This window comes from Triticum aestivum, chromosome 7B (assembly GCF_018294505.1).
Source record: "Triticum aestivum cultivar Chinese Spring chromosome 7B, IWGSC CS RefSeq v2.1, whole genome shotgun sequence".
NCBI classification, from domain to species: Eukaryota; Viridiplantae; Streptophyta; class Magnoliopsida; order Poales; family Poaceae; genus Triticum; species Triticum aestivum.
In genome coordinates, this window is record NC_057813.1 from 597,094,111 (window position 1) to 597,113,744 (window position 19,634).

A 19,634-nucleotide genomic window follows, 5' to 3' on the forward strand; every position below is an offset into this window, starting at 1 on the left:
TCTCCTTCTTCTTCTTCAAATTTCTCTTCCTGCCACAAGGCAACCTAGGTGCATCATCTTCTTCATCAAGAATGCCTTCATCACCTGGAAAGCAGTACTCGTCAGCTTCTGGCACGAAATCTTCAAACTTTATGTGATCTGGCTCACTGTGTGATCTGCTTGTTGGGCCTTCCTCACAAGTATCAATTTCTGTGCCACACTTTTCACATGATCTGTAGCTTCTTCTTCATCATCTTCTTCAGAACCATTTTGCTCCTGCCAAAACTCTGAGGGTTCAGAAGCAGCCCCAAAACAATGCTCAGCCATCTCTTCCTCTTCCCTGTAGTGCTGACTTGTTTCTTCACCACCTTCATCTTCTCCCCTAGCCCAAGACTTGTATGAATTTTTTTCCTCTGTAATCACCCCTGAAAAACTCAAAATCCGATGAGGATTTGTCCAACTCATCTTCATCTTCATCTTCTGCTTCAATATTTTCAATTTCCACTGCCTCTTTTCCCTTGTTGAAATTACAGCTCTGTTGTGTGTTAAGATATGCTTGAACATGCACAACTGGAGGCTCTGAAGAATTTGAGACAGGGAAAAGGACACCTTGGGAAACACTATAAACAATGGGATCACCAACTTGACTCATTGGAATCTGCTATTAAAGCAAGGTGTGGTCCATGTTTGCATCTGCTGGATTTGGGTCAATAGCCTCTCTCACTGTTATGTTCAATACCTTCTTCTCAACAAACAAATCTAGCATCTCCTCCACCTTCTCATCACTGTCCAAAACCTCAATCCCCTCCAGCCCCTTACCTCATCCTTAACATATGACAGTTAGGCATCCAACCCAGTGGCGGAGCCAGGAAAAATTACGAGTCGGGGCGGAGTGCAAACTGTCTAAAAGAACCGGCCAAGTGCAACCGAATAATTGGATACAAATTATACAACTATAAGGCACTAAACTGGGGACTGATAAATTCGGAATAGTTTCAAAGTCAAACAATCGATATTGTATTGTTCATACAAATAATTTTAATAAAAACTAAAATTAAATACGACAACTAATATCTCAATAAATGATAGTACTCGCGAAACAATACTTGATATCCAAATGTCCGATCAAGCACCCAAAAAGAGACCCTGCAATTGGAAAATGTAAGAATTAGTAGTCTATAGTGGAGTTGTAAAAACGTATTCACATGGGAAATGAAACATACCAACTAATGATGCCTCGGTAAAATCCCTTTTCGAGCCTTCATGGCCTGAAACCTTCGAGTGATAACTTCATTGTCGAGTGATTTAAATATTTCACGTTCAGTGTAGCATATCATCAAGTGATTAAACCAATCATCATTGATCGTGTTGCGCAGTTTAGACTTGATAATTTTCATTACCGAGAAAGCTCTCTCAACAGATGCCGTGGACACCGGCAGTAGCAAAGCTAACTCAATGAGCTTGTAAACCAATGGAAAGACCAAATGTTTCTCTGTTTCAACCATTTTTGTAGCTAAACTTTCAACATCTTTGCAAGTAGAAAATGCAGCATGATTTCTCAAATGAAGAACAAAAGTCTCAAGTTGGTCCCTCAATATCGCAAGATCACTATTTGAGAAATCGGCACTATATATTTCAGCTAGCCGAGAAAGCTTCTGTACATCAAACTTGGAGAAAGAATTCTTGGGATCAAGACACGAGAAACATGCAATTACCTCTTGGTTTGAGTCACTGAAGTGATGATTCATCTCAACACATATTTTGTCAATAACGACATAGAAAATCTCAGCCCTATAATAATGAAGATTAGTGATAGTCCTTCCCTCTAGCCTCGAGCGACCTCGAACTGGTATTTCATCATCCATATTTGGCACTGGAATACCTTTGGAATTGCAGAATTGTTTGACCTCATCAAAAATACTCTCCCAACCACTATCTCTCATGGTAGCCAACCGGAGTTTAACATCATGAATTAATTCCAAGGCAAGCACAATATTTGTATCCCTTCTTTGCAAAAGTTGTGAGAGCTCATTTGTTATACCAAACAACTTTAGCATAAACTTCAAAACGAGAGCAAATTTGAAGCACTCCATTTTTTCTATGCAACCCGCAGCATGGCTCGGATTACGCCCATTTGCGTCAACCGTGCTAAGAACTTTTATTATAGAGGCCCACATTTGGTCCAAGCGAAGCAAAGTTTTATGATGTGAACCCCATCTAGTTTCTCCAAGTCTAGCAAGACTAGTCTGTTGATTCAAGCCTCTTCCTGTAGATATCTCACCCCTCTCAAGCCTTTCCAAAATATCATTGTGAGATTCTTCCACCAACATTTCCATCTTCTTGCAAGATGAAGTTGTTGTGGTCACAATCAACGATATGTACTCAAAAAAAATCATGAATATATGAGCAAGAAGAACTAGCAACGGCAACCACAACCAACTGTAATCTATGGGCAAAGCAATGGACGTAGAAAGCATGAGGGTTTTTGTCGAGAATTTTTCTTTGCAAACCGTTAAATTCACCTCTCATGTTTGAAGCACCGTCATATCCTTGCCCTCGTAGCCTTGAAATTGATAATTTGTAATGATCAAGAAGCTTTACAAGAGCTAATTTCAGTGACTCAGATGTAGTATCTTTGATGTGGTGCAGACATAGAAATCGTTCCACAACCTTCCCTTCATTCACATACCTACAAAAAATTAGAATGAATAGATAAATCATGGATGAACGAAGAATTGAAGTAAATAAAGAACCCCAAAAATAAAAGATAGTTACTAACCTCAACATTACTGCCATTTGTTCTTTCACCGATATATCGCGTGACTCATCAATAAGAACATAGAACTTTTTATAACCAAGCTCCCCCATAATCACTTCGGTGACTTCTTCTGCGCAACACCTTGCAAGGTCCTTTTGTATTTCACCGGAAGTCATCTTGCAGTTTTCTCCACCACGATCAAAAGCATCTCTTACTTCTTCATTGCTATCCTTTAACCAATCTATCATCTCTAGAAAGTTTCCCTTGTTCAATGAAGTAGTAGATTCATCATGGCCACGGAATGACAAACCTTGTGCTATGAGATACCTTACACACTCTAGAGAAGAAGTCAAGCGAATCTTATATAATCTGTGAGATTCCACAGTTCCACGAGCGAACTTGGTTGACACACTTTGTCTTTGATTTTTGAGATCATCATAATGCCAAACACAATTGTTGTGACCACTATTCAGACCACCTACATGCTCAGGTAAGGCTCTATATGCATGTTTCTAGTCCCTAAAACCTGTTTTGGTGAAGACTTCAAACCCAAAGTGTTCAGCCCTTCCAGGTTCCTTGAACAAGAAACAATAGAAACAAAAAGCTGCATCCTCGGACTCGCTATATTCTATCCGGTTATACTTTTCATACCATGACTTAGAAAATGCTCTTGAATCCGTTCGGCGAAATTCTAATTCTGGTTTGGTTCGACCCTTTAGTATGTACTAGCACATATGCCCGTGCGTTGCAACGGGAAAAAATGTGGCACTCCCCTAGCCGAATAAATATCCATTTTTTCTAACATGAAATAGAATTGCGCTTTCACCCAAATCATCATTGCAAAACTCCTAAGGAATGTGTGGATTGTTTGGTTTTCAACTTCTCTATTTTATTTGGACCTTCACTATTTCAGGTGCTATCCAGTGACAATGGTGTACTAATTGTCCATGATTAATGCAAGACATACCGATTGGTGATTGTAGGAAGTATGAAGTTGTTTGCAAGCGTGAAGATAAGAGGTTATGAAAACCAAGAGGAGTCAATGTATAGGTAGAGCATTTTGCAAAAAAAAAGTAGAGGCAGAACAATAGGATGAGGTTCAAGGCTAAAATAAAGATAATCATTTCTCATCGGAACAATATAAAATATGCATACCTCGGCAGAGCCTCCAACTAATCACAATATTCCGCAATCTTTGGCTCTCAGCCTCCTTTTTTTCTTCTATAGTTTCCAAGCTTCACTCACTTAACTGCCAAATAGTGAACATGTTAATAGTTTCAAGTCTATCTTTCACAACTTTTGACCGCTGGCTCTATGGAATAAACATAAATGTGATTATTGATTATATTTTTTGGCAAATTTGGAAGTGAAAGCTAAACTATGGCTTCAACAATGCTGGTTGCATTTGGCTCATTGCATAACTCTATTTGGCATGGATTATGCCAAATTGTTAGGTCCTATTTAAAATGCACTCATGTGGAACAGAACTTTTCATACTTGATAAGTTCTTGACGATAGTGCTCAATCTTTTTACATTATTATATAGACCGTGGTCTTGAATGGCACGGACCACGGACCTGAACTCCAATATATCTCTTCTTGAACAAGTGGTGAATGATGGAATTATTCATAGTAAGAAAGCATTGCATGGTAGTGAAAGAAACAGCTTTCTATGCCGCTAGGATAAAACTAAATCATGTTAAAAATATGTCTGCCCACACTGCACAAAATTACATAGCTGAAGAAAAAAAAAGGCATGTTCTGATAGAAAATTATTAGTCGAATTCGATAATGTTTCCTAAGGTATAAATACAAAAATGCAAGTTTGAATAGAAAGCTATCACTTTTCCAAAATATTAATAGTCACAGAAAAGCTATAATTTCACAAGTAATCTTGCTTTATTAGCAATAGTATATACTATATAGTTCATAATCTACTGGAAAGATGAAAAATAATCTTCAATGATAAGGATACACATGGTCTGGAACTTGCTGCAAGGAGAATACAGTTCTGGATACTCATGGTCTTGATCTTGCTGCAAGGAGAATACTGTTCTGAATGACGATACAGATCAACAACCACACTGTGACTCCACCTGCTGCTGCCAACTCGGTCCGCCTTTGCTGCCCCCATCATCACCTTGCTTGGGACTAACTTACGAACATGGTTATGCATGAGATGATATTAGGATATTTAAATATGAATTTTCCAATTAAACGACGTGTTAGAAGTTTAGTTATTTTTTCCCATCAATTTAGACCTATCTTGGCATGAACCATCCCTTCCTTCCTTAAAGCCTTTCTCCAGGATGATCTAAAAAAGCCACTCACCAGTTTCATCTCTCTTTAAATCACCACCTTATCAAAAGGGAAATGAAAAAAACAAATCAAAAGTGATCAATCAACATGAGGTGTAGGGGTTGTCAAGTTAAGTACTCCCTCCATTCCTAAATATAGGGTGTATAGTTTTTGGCACGGAAATTAAAGAACGCACATGGAGGAAAAATTTCACAAGTTTTGGGCGAGATTACACCTAACTAATTGACATGAGAAAATAGAGGAGCTTGCTTAATATAAGGAAATGTAATCAAATCCCTAAAAACATTATCTAAACGAGTGGTGCAACGCAATACACCTTATATTTCGGGCTTTTTCTCAAAAATCTATACACCTTACATCAAGGAACGGAGGGAGTATTTTAATATCGATGAAGGGCCAAGTTCAGTATTAGGGCCTGTTCGACAGTCCACCAGCTCCCTGGATTTTAGGAATCTGGGGAGTACCGATTCACTCACTCTGCAGTTTTCAACTAAAACACCGTCAGCTCCGGGAGCGGCAGCATGGAGCAGAGGGACTCCAAACAGTCTCTTAATTACCGGCCAAGATCCGAAGCAGCAATGTTCGTTCACGCATGAATTGGTCCAGCTTGCTCAGTCCGTATGAGCGGCTAGAACTCCATGGAGCTGGCTAAGCGACTTGCATGTGTCCATCAGCCTACCACCAAACCCAATGCAGCCTCCGCTGTGTCCAACTCCAACTTGCCTACATGTGTTGTATTAATATAGTTCCGGTCCGGTGAAAATTGAGACGATGATGAGAAAGAAAACAAGAGGCTAATTTCAGCTAAAGATGCAGATTCACTTAACGCCACCAATCAGAATTTCGACCTTCTTGTCGGGTTCCTCTCACCAAGCTCGGTCTTCTCAACAAAGCGGCCATGCACTGCTGGTTGCTGCGTTTGTGCGTTTCCAAGCAAGTGATGACCTAGGACTTGGACACACGCGCCGGCGTGGTCTGCTTATCCACTCAAAATATCAGCAGCAACATTCACCATGGCGTTGAGCTTATGGATCCCGTCGTACTTCTCTTCTCGAGACCCTGACCAAGAAAGGATGCCTTCTGCTTGTGTCGGCTGAACTCGATGGCCAGCGCCTCCAGGTCAGTGTACTCCATGTCTCCAACAACAAGGAGGGGGTCACATCTCACATGCGTGCGGGAATCGCCAGTGGAATGGGAGAAGAGGTGGGTCGGGGCATGACCGGCGGAGGTCTGCTTGTAGACGGGGCACATGCCCTTGTTTTTGTGGCTTGCATCCGGGCAGCACTTCAGGTCTTCAGCCATTGCCTCGTACTACGGTTAGCAGATTTTGACGGCAGCGGCGACATCAAGAGGAGAGCGACTATTCTTTTAGTGGATCTGGAAGAGGAAGAGTCCGGGGCGGATACGAAGGAGAAGGGGCTTGGAGGGTCGCGAGACGAACTCAAGGCTTGCATGGCCGATCTTGTGCGGCTCGGGGAAACGACAGGCGATGGAGGCAGCTCGTCCGCGTGGACGTGGCCGGCAGCGGAGCAGGCGGGGCATGAAGGACGGATCCATCTCGGAGTGGCGCGACGGCTGGGCAAATCAGGATCCGGCGCCGAGCCCCTGATCCATGTCGTCCTTGAAGAGAGAGAGAGAGAGAGAGAGAGAGGAGAGGGGGATGAGCTCCGACGAGATAAGTAAGAAGATGAAAACACAGGGAGGAAGAGGAGGAGGCATGGCGGAGAGGTGAGGTGATGCACGCGGCGGTGGAAACGGGAGAGAAAGAGGAGAGCATTGTCTCGTACAGACTACAGAGCGGGCCGCGGCCCAATACGTTAAACTCACGGACCGCTGGGAAGGGTTAAAGGGGAAAACGAATCGGTACTTGACGAAAATCTTAGTACCACCTCGTTTATATTATGATTTGTTTATACAAATTGTAAAAGCATATTATGACATAAGAAGAAAACGTATTGTGACGGTGAACCCGACAAAATCAATCCGTGCTTTATTATTACTAGCACAAAAGAGCCCGTGCGTTGCAACGGGTGGAAACAAAAAACCACAATCCCGTAACCCAATAACCATGACTCCGGCGCGTGGAGCTCGTCGTCGGCAAGTTAGCCATCGATCACGATAGTGAATCCGATGATGGAGTCCCTAGAGCAGAGAGGCAGAGGCTGTGCGGCACGGGTAGGCGACCTCGTCTTTGCAGAGGCGCGTGCAGTCCTGCCCAGGGTGGTGGGTTGTTGTGGTGGTCGAGGAGGACGCGTGTAGTTGTTGGGTCAGTGCCGGCGGCTTGGAGGAGGAGGCAGGCAGCGGCAGGTGCGGATGGGATGCGGCCTACTTAGGCGTGAAGGTGTAGGCGGCCTCGTAGGGGACGATGGAGGGGACACGGGTGTTGCCGTAGAGCGTGGCAACCATGGCGGGCGGGCGCCATCCGTGCATGCGAAGGAGAAGAAGGTGCCATGAATCGAAGAGGCTCGCGTCGGACACTGCCACCCCCACCTGGCCATGGTGTGAGTGTGCGTTTGAGACACCCGGTGAGGCATGCTGTCGTTTGCAGCAGTGCTTAGTCATCGCGTACCTGGTTTTTGAGGTGAACCGCACGTGAGGCAGCTTTTTCTCGGCGCGCCGTACGCGAGCCGGCGGGTAGGAGGCAACGCGTAACTGCAGGGCAGCCGCAACTGTTCGTGTGCGAACAGTAGGATGGTGGCAGTGGAGAGCTGGACACGCGGCTATGTTCAAGCCGACTAACGACGGGCGCATTGACGTGCGGTGGATTCGCCACTGCAGGCTGCAGCCATGGATGGTCCTCCGCTCCTCCTCTGACTATGATCGAAACCGGATCCTCCTCCAAACTTGAGCTCCATCTTGCCCGTCACGGCGCAATCATCCACGACACCAACCATGAAAGCTCCCTTTGCTGGCTTCGGCCTCGGCGCCGGGCCGCAGCGGTTCAGGGTGCCTGCCATGCAAGCCCCCTCTTCCCCAACGCCCCGTAACCCCTATCGTGTCTTCCCGTAGGTTTCTAACGTGTCGGCCGTCTATGCTTTCCAACAAAATCTGAAGGTGAAGGGGCTATCGCCGGTGGCTTTTGAATCCACTTTTAAGATCTTTGGTGCTTCAAGGATCCGTTGGCCTAATACAACTTGGTGAAGAAGCCGGACTCGAACACGCTAGCGATCCTAAAGAAGGAACGCTCCTTCGTTTTTTATCAAAAACTGACTGGATCAGAAACAAAAATCAGAAGATCGTAAGGCCGCGAACAGGATGACGACGTATGAAACTTTTTTTGGACGGGCCCAAGTGGATGAGAACGTTTTCCTTTCTCGCGTTGTACTCAAGCTGGCCCAACGACCCAACCAGCAGACCGAAGTTAATAGGAACGCATCGAACGTGATGCTTTCAAACGAAACGGGATGGCGACGTATGAAACTTTTTTTGGACGGGCCCAAGTGGATGCGAACGTTTTCCTTTCTCGCGTTGTACTCAAGCTGGCCCAACAGCCCAACCAGCAGACCGAAGTTAATAGGAACACAGCGAACATGATGCTTTCGAACGAAACGATTTTAGTACCATCTCGCGTATATGTTTTAAATTCAAACTGAAAGCGTAAAATCACGGGAAGAAGCGTATTGTGACGGTGAACCCGGAGACCCAATCCGTGCTTTATTATTAGGGAGAGACTAACAAAAGAGCCCGTGCGTTGCAACGGGGTAACAAAAATGGCAACATTCAAATCAAGGCATTGAGAACATAATATTTATAGTTACTATAAATAATGTACATCCCACCTTATTAATTCAAATCAAATAAAACTGATCACTGGATGCACTTAAGACTTTGTAAACTCGACAACAAAAAATAGTTATTAATTATACAGTATAGCTTGCAAACTCAACAGCAGAAAATAATTTTAGCATCTGTAACTTTTTGCAGTAATCAGACTCCATCACGCTTGGCTTTCCGGCTACCAAAATATTATCCGGCCTTCCGTAGCGTTCCAGCCTAAGCTGCAACATTCAAAAGATGCAAGAAAGCCTCATCATCAACTCACATACATTGCATTGCCTCTTTATTCGCACACCAAAGTCACTTGTTATTAGTTGCACCGATTCTCTGCTACTCGATGGATTAGTGTTTGTGATGCTAGTTGTTGGCTTGAGTGATTTGCCGCTGGATGATTGCATACACTACCTATCGATTTTCCAAAAAAAGAAAAAAGAAACCTGTTATACGCTCCAATCTCCAAGGCTACGTGTGTTGTTCTTCCGCCTCCACCGGATCCACCCCTCAGGCCCAATCTCTATCCGTACAACCTCGGATAAAGATATGTAGGTAAAATAATACCACCTTGGATGTAGAAAATAATATAGGTGTAAAAACTGAAAGCGTATTATTACATGAGAAGAAAGCGCATTGTGACGGTGAACCCGGAGACCCAATCCATGCTTTATTATTAGGGAGAGATAAGGGAGAGATGCCCTCCTAACTTGGTCCTGAATTTGTGGTGCATATTCAGCAATTTGTTTTCTCAGTGCAGGATCAGATTGAATTTCGTCCGGATTAAACTCACTGTTGTTAGCAACATGAATAGGAGGGTCTTGTTCTGATTCCGGCTGCACATCACTTGCATTCTCAATGCTTGCTCTAGGAACCAAAAACCTCCTCATATCTGAAATTAATAACATAAGATTAAAATTGGATGATTTGGAATGATTGAATGAACTAACTAACAATGGTCAGGTTAGATGTGTCGACAACAAAAGTGACAATACCTGTGCCAAGTGGAGATCGATATTCCTTCAATCAACCTGCTCGGGGTGATAGAATCTTTAATTACACATGTCGCTGCAAATTACATGCCAAAATTAGAATCCCCAAATTACTCATGCGTGTGCCTGCAACTGCACAAGACTAAGCCCTAAACTCACCTCAATTCCTCTCCTAATTAGAATTTGGAAGACAAGCCACAAACTGCTAGGAGGAGGCGCTGTGGATTGCCGTCCTTCCGTTGATTGCCCGGCGATCTGCCCCTGCAGCGCTGCTGTCGAACGAACTGAACCGTCGCGGTCGATCGCGGCGGGAGGAGCAGGGGCGAGAAGGCGTCAAGGGTTTCGCTAACCCCTGACGATTTTACTAAACCTTTACGCGCAGACGTGCGGGCGTAGAGCCACGAGCATTGGGCTAGGCCTACAACGTACTCCATAAATTTACTAATTAAATGGGCCTAGGCCTCTACGTTGTGCAAGGCTCAGCCACCTAGGAACTTTTTGCCCGGGCAAATAACACCAAACCCTGCTAATTAGGACGTGGTTTATTAGTCACTATCAAGTGCTGCTGGGCTAGGAGCCCGGGCAGCTGCCCCGGGTCGCCGGGTACCAGCTCCGCCACTGATCCAACCCATAGCTCTCAAGTTCAATCAGTGCTAACAATAACAGGTAATTCATTTCTGATAAGGAAAACTTCCTTTCCATGTTATCTCTACCCTGAAAATGCAGCCTCAATTCCCATACTTCATCATCCAAACTATGCAAAAAAGAAGAAAGAACAAATTCAGATTTCTTCAGACTTTGAAGTTCAAAAGTATGCAACAGTTTCAATTGCACAACATATCATCCAAACCTAAACCCTAATTGATACATAATAATATACCAAAGAAACTAATTCATTAACAATCTAAGAAACAAATCCTAACCCTAGTTCATAAAATATACTAACAAAGATAATTAAAACACATCATAACTTACTCCACGCCACCAAGTGAGGAGGCCCACTGGTGCCCGCCTTCTGGATCCGCGTGGATGCATTTGGGCACTGCCCTGGCTGCGTGAAATGCCGGCGAGATCTGGACCTCCTGCGTCGGTGCCCCAGGCGAGCGCTGGGTCGGGAAACTTGCGCTGCCTGAGTGAGCACCGCTCTCGCCGCCGCCCTCGCCGCCGGCTGACGCCCCAAGGCCCAAAGTCTTGCCGTCGTCCTTCTTCTTCGCCGCCGCCATCGTCGGGAGAGGAGAGAGAGATAGACAGCAAGGGGGGAAGGAGGAGCGAGAGAGAGTTGTTGCCGACAGAGAGAGAAAGGGACCAAGCGAGAGGGTGCGGTCCAACCGCACCGGTCGGTCCGAGTAACGGCCGTTAACGGCCTCGCCGTCACGCGCGGTGCTGACGTGGCCTGACAGGCGGGCCCGGACCGTTAGAAAACGGATTAAAACGCTAGCAACTGGCCATTTGGGTTTTTTGAGACAACCAACGAGAAAAGTGATAGGTAAAGTCACAAACAAAAAAGTGGTGGTTTTTTGGAACCCTAACAGGAAAAGTGGTAGTTTTATGCTATTCACTCGCCGGCGGGGAGGAGCAGCTACGGGAGGACGCGACGCCGCCTAGCCGTGGAGGCCCGCCGCTCCGTCCAGGTGTCAGGCCGCCTAGCAGTGAGGCAGCGGAGCCAGCAGCAGCCTCATCCAGGGCGCGATGCGAGTAGTCATCGAGGCCGTGGAGCTATGGAGCCGGCGCCGCCAAGCTGCCAAGGCCACAAAGCCAACGTCGTCAAGGCTTTCTGCGGGCCATCTGCTCTGCTGCTTGTGCCGTGTCTTGATGTACGAATGTTTTCATCAGAGTAAAAAGAGAGAAGCTACAGCAGCATTTTGAATGAATTTTATGATTGAATTAGTGTTCTACAGTAGTTTGTACTTGTACATTTGCAGAATTGGTTGGACTTGAGTGGTACTTGTACATGTGCAGAGTTGAACAGATTTGCATGGAAAATGTTCCTGCTTTGTTGAATGTTTCTTATGACTGACGAATTGTTCCACTAAACTGAACTGTTGTGATATAAGATTGTCAATCTGAGAGCATATAGCAGGCGTTGTTAATTAAAGAGGATAGCACCTGCTGTTGATAATCTGTGAGCATGTCCTTTCAGGAATAACTCTGGCGGCGACCGCGGCGCCCACCGCGGCTTTGTCGCCGGAGTCTGCCTCTGGTGCGGGGCGCGTCGGTGGTAGGTTCTGGGCCCTCACGGATCCCGATGCGGAGGAGGACGACGACGATGCCGGAGACTCGCTGGAGTATTCGCCGACGCCTTCGTCCATTATTTGCGAGGCCTTCGATCCGGGTTACTCTGAAGATGAGGTCGCTGCGATTGTTGATGGAGTTGTGCCACTCGACGATCCGGCGCGGCAAGGACTACGATCGGAAGACAAGATCGAGGTGGTTCGGCGCATGGTTCATCGCCGGACTTCGGTCGCGGCGATCCGGCGTTGGAAGGGACCGATTCCTAAGGTTAGTCTTCCCAAACCGATTCTGTCCGATTTCATTACTGAGAATTCATGGAAGTTGGTGAAAAGAAAGAAAAATCGGCGGTCGTCGGCGGCACCGGTGCCGGCGCCGGCGATCGACCGTATCGCGGCGATCCGGAATCTGCGGGTCGCTCGTTTGAACGACTTAGTGGGCCGCGATGTTGGTCTGTTGGCGGGTGGGCCGGTTCTGAGTGAACCGGTCCAAATGCCTGTTGGGCTTGTGGATGCAAGGTATGAGGCCCGATGCGATCCAGTTCTTTCGTCTACACCCTCATGCAACGAGGATTCGATCTGGAGACGATCGGTACCGACTAGGGTTCGCAACGGAGGTAGGCGACCGAGCTTTTCTGATCGCGGCGGGGTGCGTGCTGCGCGTATCCCTCCAGTCCGAGCGATGGCAGGCCGTGGTGTTCCCTCTGCTAGTGTTGCTCCTCCGGGCGCTGCGGGCCACGGAGGGCCAGCGCTGGCGCCGGCAGGTGGCCGCGGTGGAGACAGCGCCCTTGCGGGGACGGGAGGCGGCGGCACCGGTGTGCCGCTTGGTGCAGGCCGTGGAGGTGCGCCTCTGCATCCGCGTCCTGGGTCTGGTGCAGCCCGTCCGGTTACGGTCGGCGGCGGCCAACGGGCGCCAGTGGGTGGCGCCAATAAGGCCGCCCCGGCCGGCCGAGGTGTTGCTGCTCCTGCTGGTCTTCGCCCTATGGCGCCGGTGATGGTGCCAGAAGAAGGGCGGGGTGGTCCTCGGCCGGCGTTGCCGACACATGGAGCTACCGCGGGCCGAGGTGTCCCGGTCCCAAGGCCGCCTCCTCCGGGTGCCCATGGCCAGCGCCCCGGGGCAGCTCAGGTGGGAGCTAGACCGCCGCACTTTGTGGCTAGGCAGGTCAATGACTCGACGACGCCGGTTTTGTAGCAGGCTCAGCAACCTCCGGTCTTGGCTAATGCGGATGTTCGCTCGGTACCTAGAGGGCAGTGGGGTGACGATGGTTATAATGTGTATGGAGATGGACAACACTGGGGATCCTCGTCTACGGGTGGCGGACGGGGGTTTGCCTGGCAGAGCGATGGTTCTGCTGAGAGGCCTTTCTTGGGGCCGCCAGGTGGTTTTGTCGAGGGGGCTGCTGGGCCGGCTCATCGTAACCGAGGCGGTTTCCGTGGCTATCGTGGTGGCCGAGGAGGCCGAGGGGGTCGGTACCGTCCAAGGCAGCATCATACTACTGTTGAGACGGTGGTCGACGCAATTTCTGAGGAGACAGACATGTCTTGCCAGGCTATGGACGTGGTGACGGAACTAGCGGCTGTGGAGGTGCCAGTTGAGGTCGAGGCTCAGTCTATGTCGGTGGAGGGTTCTTACAGAACTGAGGTGGACAGGGCTGCTAAGTTTGCCAAGAAAAAAGAAAGAATGCTTTGTTATCGATGTGGCGATAAGGGCCATTTTATTGCTGAATGTGTGGCTATTCTCTGTGATACTTGTGGTAAGCCTGCACATGACTCTGGAGCGTGTCCGCTGTTGCGGGAGCAGATACCGAGCCTTATGACATATGGTGTCTTCTGTTCTGAGCTCACATGAGTCACCGACTGAGAGGGAGGTTCCTCAACAGGAGCATAGTACGACAACAGGGGTAGTGAAAGTGACTAGAGGTCAAGTGTCTGAGGCTCAGATTATTCAGCGCCTCCGGGAGCTGGCACCGGGAGACTTCCATTGGGAGCTTGTCAGGCTGGAGACCAACTTGTTCAGGGTTCAGTTACCAACTGTGGAGGATTTACAGAGGTTGCTGAGCTTTGGGATGTGCAAGGTTCCAGGTACAGAGGCCATACTTGAGTTCCAGGAGTGGAAGCTGGTTGAGCCTCAGGGTACACCCCTTATCCAGGCCTGGTTGCGCTTTTTGGGAGCTCCGTCGGCGCTTCTACAGGACGCCAGGGTGGTTGCTAGTCTCGGTATCATGGTGGGAAAGACCGAGCGAGTGGATATGGCTTTTACTCGAGCTCATGGGATTGCTCGTCTGTTGGTCAGTATTCTGGACATTGACTTCGTGCCAGACGTGGTTAAGTGGGCTTATCGTGGTCAGGTATACAGTCTTCAAATTGAGTTTGAGGATGATAGCCTCTTTGCCGAGGCTCCAGCTGCCACTGGCGATGACATGAGTGAGGGTGATGATGATACGGCCGGTAAGGAAAAACCGGCCGATGATTCTGTCAGTGAGATGGCCAAGAGACCGGAGCCGACTAGTAAGGCAGCAGGAGGAGGGACGGCGCCTAATGCGTCTGTGCCGTCGACCACTTTGAGATTTGGTTCCTTTGGTCCCGCGTCTGCACCTCTGAGACTGTGGAGTGAGCGGGTGGAGTCTATTGAGGAGTTCGAGTACTCTTTACCGGCGTTGGACTTTGAGGACTCGGGTGTGGAGGGTGATGGTGGGGTTGCGAGGCTGGATATCGTGGTCTCGCCCTCTTCGGTTTGCAGTGACGTGGTTGTGTTGCAGGAGGGTGGTCCGATCCCATCTAGGGGTTCGGGCCAGGGTGCTTTGGAGACCCCACCTCCTATTCTTCCTGTTGAGGTTACCAGGAGAGACGACGGGACCACGGTAGGGGGGCCGGGGCAGGTGGCCTCCGCACCCTCTACGCCTGTTGCTGGGGCGACACTGCAGGCGGTTGGACAGGGTCGGCGAGAGGGCTTGGGGCAGGCGGCCTCAAGGCTCTCTTCTCCTTCGGTGCCCGAGGGGGGCGCCCCGTTCGCGACTTCGACGTGCACTCCGGACAGGCGGTCCGGAGTGGATGGGGGGCGGAGGCAGGTGGCCTTTGCCTCCCCAGTGGCGGACTCGGCGCTCTCACCTGGTCATGGCGACCGGGTGGATGTTCGGGGAGCGACAGGCGGTCGCTCTCCGGACAAATTCTCGCGGGAGGAGGTTATTCTGTTTGGCGGGATTCCGGACCAGGCAGCTGAGGACCGACGCATGAGTTGTCGGCTTCAGGGCTATCCGAGGTTGACGACATGCAGCAGCGCTGTGCCGTGAGGGCGGCAAAGCTTCGTGACGTCCAGGTCACTACTGGTATGTCCGTAAATACTTCCAATACTATTATGCATTTTTCGACACGATCAAATTGTGGATAAGGCAACCAATTAGGAATTTCACTTGGTAGTAATGAGGGTGAAGTTACTAATTCTGTTAACGATTTGCTTGATCTAGAAGCCGAGAGGGCTTTAGAAGTGATTCGTAACTTAGCTGCCGTCAAACCGATGAACGATTCTGAGATTGATGCCTTGGGAGTACGAATACTTGATAATTTTTGTGATGATCTCGCACCGCCCCTCCAGGAGCCGGAGGAGGAGGACGAGAATGTCGGTTTGGAAGTAGTTACTTCCCCGGTTACGGGCAGTTTGGACCGGGTGCGCCCGACCAGCCCTAAGCGCAAGTGGAAGCGCAAAATATACCCGATGTCCGCGGTCCGTAGGAGCGCTAGGATCCGCACGGCTAAAAAATTTCATGATGAGATATGAGAGGAATCTTTTGGAATAGCAGAGGTCTTAAGGACTTGGCTAAAAGGAGGTTCCTTGCGGAGGCATCCATTGAGCATAGATTGGACTTTATTGCCTTGTCGGAAACGGGTAGAGCAAATTTCTCACCTCAATTTCTCAATACGTTGTCGGGGGGTATTGAGTTTGACTGGCATTGTCTTCCGCCGAGAGGAAGGTCGGGGGGAATCTTACTTGGTGTTAGATGTGACTCTCTCGAAGTTCGCAGTGTGGTCATGGGGGATTTTGCTGTTAAGTTCAGGGTGCGGTCCAAAGATGATGGTTTCGACTGGGCTTTGGTGGCGGTGTACGGGGCAGCGCAGGCAGAGTTCAAACCTGACTTTTTGGCAGATCTTGTTAGAGTTTGCGGGTCTGAGCAGCTTCCAATTCTGGTTGGGGGTGATTTTAATATTATTAGAAGACGCGATGAAAAGAATAATGACAATTTTGATGGGAGATGGTCATTTATGTTCAATACCATTATTGAAAGCTTAGATTTGAGAGAGATTGAGCTTTCAGGTAGGAAGTTCACCTGGGCTAACGCGTTGCCAAATCCAACTTTCGAGAAGTTGGATCGGGTTCTGGCTAGTGTTGCTTGGGAACAGAAGTTTCCCTTTGTAACTGTTCAGGCTCTATCTCGCGGGATTTCTGATCACACACCTCTGTTGCTCGATTCTGGTGGGGCTACCTACTCGGGCAACAAGAATTTATTCTCTTTTGAGCTTGCGTGGTTTGAAAGAGAAGGATTCTTGGATCTTGTAGCCAGAGAATGGGCTAAAGATGTAGGAGGTAGGAAATGCCCTTGAACGCTGGCAGAACAAGATTAGGCATCTCAGAAGTTTCCTTCGTGGGTGGGCTAAACATCTAGGTGGAGTGTATAAGGTGGAGAAGGAACGACTCCTTTCCCTTATCCAAACCTTAGACATAAAAGCAGAAACTACGATTCTGTTAGCCACCGAGCTTCATATCAAGCATGAGGCTGAGATGAGGCTGAAGGAGTTACTCCGTGAAGAAGAATTAAAGTGGGCACTGCGGGCAAAGGTGAGAAAAGTTGTCCAGGGGGATGCGAACACTCAGTTCTTCCACATGATAGCCAATGGCAAGCACCGGAAGAAGAGAATCTTCCAGCTAGAACAAGATGAGGGTACAATAGTCGGCCAGGACAACCTGAAGCTCTACATTACTGAGTACTACAAACGTTTGTTCGGACCACCAGAGGAGAACTGTGTGTCCCTGGATGAGTCTAGGGTTCACGATATCCCTCAACTTACTGCTGTGGAGAACGATGTATTAACTGCCCCTTTCTCGGAAAAGGAGGTTTTCGAGGCTATTTCCAAGATGAAGTGTAACAAGGCACCGGGGCCGGATGGTTTCCCGGCTGAGTTTTACAAGAAGTGTTGGCATATTATCAAAGGGGACCTGATGCCGATGTTCCATGATTTGTTCTCTGGACATTTGCAGCTTTTCCAACTTAATTTTGGAACGATAACTTTGTTGCCTAAGAAAACAGATGCCGTGAGAATTGAGCAATTTCGGCCTATCTGCCTTCTGAATGTCAGTTTCAAAATCTTTACCAAGGTTGGGACGATCAGGCTCACACAGATTGCGCACGCAGTAGTACAACCTTCTCAAACGGCTTTCATGCCGGATAGGAACATCCTCGAAGGGGTTGTGGTCCTTCATGAAACGCTTCATGAAATTCATACGAAAAAACTAGATGGTGTTATTTTCAAAGTGGATTTCGAGAAGGCTTATGATAAAGTCAAATGGCCGTTCCTCCAGCAGGCTTTACGGATGAAGGGCTTTGATGAGATCTGGCGACATCAGGTGGAAACATTCACGCAAAAAGGTAGTGTTGGCATTAAAGTTAATGACGACATAGGTCATTACTTCCAAACGCACAAGGGTCTGAGACAGGGTGACCCTATGTCGCCTATTCTGTTCAATATTGTGGTTGATATGTTAGCGATCCTGATTGGGAGGGCCAAGGAGGCCGGTCAGGTGGAGGGATTGGTGCCTCATCTGGTTGATGGTGGTCTGTCCATCCTGCAATACGCTGATGATACAATCATTTTCATGGAACACGATTTGGCAAAAGCGAGGAACATGAAGTTAGTGTTATGCCTTTTTGAACAATTGTCGGGGCTGAAGATTAATTTCCATAAAAGCGAGTTGTTCTGCTTTGGTAGAGCCAAAGACGAACAAGAAGCATATACACAATTGTTTGGTTGTGAAGTTGGGGCTCTACCTTTCACGTATCTTGGTATTCCCATACACCATCGTAAGCTAACAAATGGTGAGTGGAAGTGCATCGAGGATCGATTTGAGAAGAAACTAAGTTGCTGGAAAGGAAAACTCATGTCTTATGGAGGCCGGTTGATTCTGATTAACTCGGTGCTCACGAGTTTACCTATGTTTCTCTTATCTTTCTTCGAGGTCCCAGTTGGGGTTAGGAAAAGGCTAGACTTCTATCGTTCTCGCTTCTTTTGGCAGAGTGATGAGTCTAAGAGGAAGTACAGATTGGCCAAATGGGATATTATTTGTAGACCAAAGGACCAAGGGGGACTTGCTATTGAAAATCTTGAAGTCAAGAACAGATGCCTGCTTAGTAAGTGGCTGTTTAAGTTGTCTTCTGAGACAGAGGCAACTTGGGCGCAGATTCTATGTAGTAAATATCTGCACTCAAAGACTTTATCCCAGGTCACTCTGAGACCTACAGATTCGCCGTTCTGGAAAGGGCTTATGAGGGTTAAAGCCGCTTTCTTTAACAGAACGAGATGTATTGTCGGTAATGGTGATGATACGCGATTCTGGGAGGATACGTGGCTGGGTGACGCGCCTTTGGCTACACAATATCCGACACTATATCGTATTGTTCAGCGTAGGGACGCTCTCGTTGCCACGGTGATGCAGTCTATCCCTCTAAACATTCAGTTTAGGAGGGTGCTTGTCGGGCCTCGATGGGAAGCATGGCTTCACTTGGTCCGTAGGCTGATGGAAGTTCAGCTAAATCCTCAGCCCGACCAGTTGTGTTGGAAGCTAACTAGAACTGGGGTGTTCACGGTAAAATCGATGTACATTGATATCATTAATTCAACTGTGATACCTACTTCAAGGAGGTCTGGAAAGTTAAGGTACCTTTGAAGATTAAAGTGTTTATGTGGTTTGTGCATAAACAAGTTATTCTTACAAAGGACAATCTAGTTAAGCGCAACTGGACAGGATCTACTAGGTGTAGTTTCTGTGATCGGGATGAGACTATCAAGCATTTATTTTTTGACTGCCCGTTAGCACAAGGGTTGTGGCGCACCGTGCAAATTGCCTTTAATATTACTCCTCCGAGATCGGTCAACATGTTATTTGGGGCGTGGCTTGTTGGGATTGAGTCCGAAACAGCCAGACACATTCGTGTAGGAGTATGTGCGTTATTATGGGCAATTTGGAATTGCAGAAATGATTTGGTTTTTAACAGAACAACAAATACTCATTTTTTGCAGGTGTTATTCCGGGCTACAACGCTGATCCGTATGTGGTCCTTACTCACTCCGACGGAGGCCAGGGAGCGTTTGATTACTGGATCTGTCCGGTGGGAGACGGTAGCGCGGGATATCTTCAACCGGTTTGGATGGCGATCATGTAATAGGATAGGCATTTAGTTTACCTATCTGTTCTTATGCCAGCCGGTTGTGGCTTTTCTCGTTTCTGCTTTGCAGTTGACGCTCTATGTGAGCTAGATGCTGCTTTTGTTCCATTATTGTAAGACCATTGTTGAGACATTGTTTACTTTTTTTAATTAATAT

At 47.7% G+C, this 19,634-nt stretch overlaps 1 pseudogene; it reads right to left on the reverse strand.

Annotated features, from left to right (window-relative positions):
- Positions 1-1,205: 1,205 nt before the first annotated feature.
- On the reverse strand, positions 1,206-9,714 carry LOC123158230 (zinc finger MYM-type protein 1-like; annotated as a pseudogene).
- Positions 9,715-19,634: the final 9,920 nt, after the last annotated feature.